General features: G+C 38.6%; 2 long non-coding RNA genes across 2 annotated transcripts in view; one reads left to right on the top strand and one right to left on the bottom strand.

Annotated features, from left to right (window-relative positions):
- The window catches only part of LOC112063625 (uncharacterized), a 12,418-nt gene extending 11,468 nt beyond the window's left edge, over nt 1-950 (top strand). Inside the window, exon 4 of the long non-coding RNA XR_003682246.2 lies at nt 315-950. This is a non-coding gene — a long non-coding RNA (uncharacterized lncRNA). The remainder of the gene's footprint in view (nt 1-314) is intronic.
- LOC129392633 (uncharacterized) overlaps nt 1-3,263 on the bottom strand; it is a 25,656-nt gene that overhangs the window by 12,122 nt on the left and 10,271 nt on the right. The window lies entirely within an intron of this gene.

The following is a 3,263-nucleotide window of genomic DNA, read 5'->3' as shown; positions in this document are numbered from 1 at the left end:
AGGGAGGCCCGCGTACCACAAAAAAAAAAAAAAAAAAAAAAAAAAAGAAGTATAATATAGAAGAACACATTTTAACCATAAATTATGGTGTGAAAGGTCAAATTAAAATAACGTAATGATTTTTTTTCATGTAATGATTTTTATGTTTATCTTAGTTCAGTTTTTAGCACTTGTTATCACTGGTGGATTTGTTTATTGGTTTGGTTGCTCCCTTCTTTTTTAATTTTATTTAATTTTTATTTTAATAATTTATTTTATTTTTAATTTTTGATTAAAATTTTTTTTTCTTTTTTTTTTCTCCTTTTTCTTCTGAGCCGTGTGGCTGACAGGGTCTTGGTTCTCGGGCCTGGTGTCAGGCATGAACCTCCAAGGTGGGAGAGCCGAGTTCAGGACATCGCACCACTACAGGCCTTCCAGGCCCATGTACTATCAATCGGCGAGAGCTCTCCCAGAGATCTCCAGCTCAACACTGAGACCCAGCTCCACCCAACGGCCAGCAAGCTCCAGTGCTGGACACCCCATGCCAAACAACTAGCAAGACAGGAACACAACCCCACGCATTAGCAGAGAGGCTGCCTAAAATCATACTAAGTTCACAGACACTCCAAAATACACCACCAGATAGACAAGATCCAGTCCCACCCGCCAGAACACAGGCACCAGTCCCCTCCACCAGGAAGCCTACACAAGCCACTGAACCAACATCACCCACTGGGGGCAGACACCAAAAACAATGGGAAAGATGAAGCTGCAGCCTGTGAAAAGGAGACCCCAAACACAGTAAGGTAAACAAAATGAGAAGAGAGAGAAATGTGCAACAGATGAAGGAGCAAGGTAAAAATCCACCAGACCAAACAAATGAAGAGGAAATAGGCAGTCTACCTGAAAAAGAACTCAGAGTAATGATAGTAAATTAAAAATTCTCTAGAAGGAATCAATAGCAGAATAACTGAGGCAGAATAACGGATAAAAAAAAAAAAAAAAAAAGAAGAACGGATAAGTGACCTGAAAGATAAAATAGTGGAAATAACTGCCGCAGAGCAGAATAAAGAAAAAAGAATGCAAAGAATTGAGGACAGTCTCAGAGACCTCTGGGACAACATTAAACGTACCAACATTCGAATTATAGGGGTTTCAGAAGAAGAAGAGAAAAAGAAAGGGTCTGAGAAAATATTTGAAGAGATTATAGTTGAAAACTTCCCTAACATGGGAAAGGAACATCAGTCAAGTCCAGGAAGCACAGAAAGTCCCATACAGGATAAATCCAAGGAGATACATGCCAAGACACATATTAATCAAACTATCAAAAATTAAATACAAACAATAAATATTAAAAGCAGCAAGGGAAAAGCAACAAATAACATACAAGGGAATCCCCATAAGGTTAACAGCTGATCTTTCAGCAGAAACTCTGCAAGCCAGAAGGGAGTGGCAGGACTTATTTAAAGGGATGAAAGGGAAAAACCTAAAACCAAGATTACTCTACCCAGAAAGGATCTCATTCAGATTCGAGGGAGAAATTAAAACCTTTACAGGGCTTCCCTGGTGGCACAGTGGTTGAGGATCCGCCTGACGATGCAGAGGACACGGGTTCGTGTCCCGGTCTGGGAGGATCCCACGTGCCGCAGAGCAGTTGGGCCCGTGGGCCACGGCCGCTGAGCCCGTGCATCCAGAGCCTGTGCTCCGCAACGGGAGAGGCCACAACAGTGAGAGGCCCGTGTACCACAAAAACAAAAACAAAAACAAAAACCTTTACAGGCAAGCAAAAGTTAAAAGCAGTTCTAAGAGGGAAGTTTATAGCAATACAATCCTACCTCAAGAAACAAGAAAAATCTCAAATAAACAACCTAACCTTATACCTAAAGCAATTAGAGAAAGAAGAAAATACCCTTAAGTTAGCAGAAGGAAAGAAATCATAAAGATCAGATCAGAAATCAATGAAAAAGAAATGAAGGGAAGGTAAGAAATCATAAAGATCAGAGCAGAAATAAATGAAATAGAAACAAAGAAAACAATAGCAAAGATCAATAAAACTAAAAGCTGGCTCTTGGAGAAGATAAACAAAATTGATAAACCATCAGCCAGGCTTATCAAGAAAAAAAGGGAGAAGACTCAAGTCAACAGAAGTAGAAATGAAAAAGGAGAAGTAATGACTGACACTGCAGAAATACAAAGGATTATAAAAGACTACTACAAACAACTATATGCCAATAAAATGGACAACCCGTAAGACATGGACAAATTCTCAGAAAAGCACAACCTTCAAGACTCAACCAGGAAGAAATAGAAAATATAAACAGACCAATCACAAGCATTGAAATTGAAACTGTGATTAAAGACCTTCCAACAGGGCTTCCCTGGTGGCGCAGTGGTTGAGAGTCCGCCTGCCGATGCAGGGGACACGGGTTATGCAAAAATCCTCAACAAAATACTAGCAAACAGAATCCAACAGCACATTAAAAGGATCACACACCATGATCAAGTGGGGTTTATCCCAGGAATGCAAGGATTCTTCGATATATGCAACTCAATCAATGTGATACACAATATTAACAAATTGAAAGATAAAAATCATATGATAATCTCAATAGATGCAGAAAACACTTTCAACAATATTCAACACCCATTTCTGATAAAAACTCTCCAGAAAGTGGGCATAGAACCTACCTCAACATAATAAAGTCCATATATGACAAACCCACAGCCAACATCGTTCTCAATGGTGAAAAACTGAAACCATTTCCTCTAAGATCAGGAACAAGACAAGGTTGCCCACTCTCACCACTATTATTCAACATAGTTTTGGAAGTTTTAGCCACAACAATCAGAGAAGAAAAAGAAATAAAAGGAATCCAAATTGGAAAAGAAGAAAAAAAACTGTCACTGTTTGCAGATGACATGATACTATACACAGAGAATCCTAAAGATGCTACCAGAAAACTACTAGAGCTAATCAGTGAATTTGGTAAAGTAGCAGGATACAAAATTAATGCACAGAAATCGTTGCATTCCTATACACTAAGGACGAAAAAATCTGAAAGAGAAATTAAGGAAACACTCCCATTTACCATTGCAACAAAAGGAATAAAATACCTAGGAATAAACCTACTTAAGGAGACAAAAGACCTATATGCAGAAAACTAAGACACTGATGAAAGAAATTAAAGATGATACAAACAGATGGAGAGATATACCATGTTCTTGGATTGGAAGAATCAACATTGTGAAAATGACTCTACTACCCAAAGCAATCTACAGATTCA

The sequence above is a fragment of the Physeter macrocephalus genome, chromosome 12 (assembly GCF_002837175.3).
Source record: "Physeter macrocephalus isolate SW-GA chromosome 12, ASM283717v5, whole genome shotgun sequence".
NCBI classification, from domain to species: domain Eukaryota; kingdom Metazoa; phylum Chordata; class Mammalia; order Artiodactyla; family Physeteridae; genus Physeter; species Physeter macrocephalus.
This window is presented reverse-complemented; position numbering and strand designations above follow the sequence as displayed.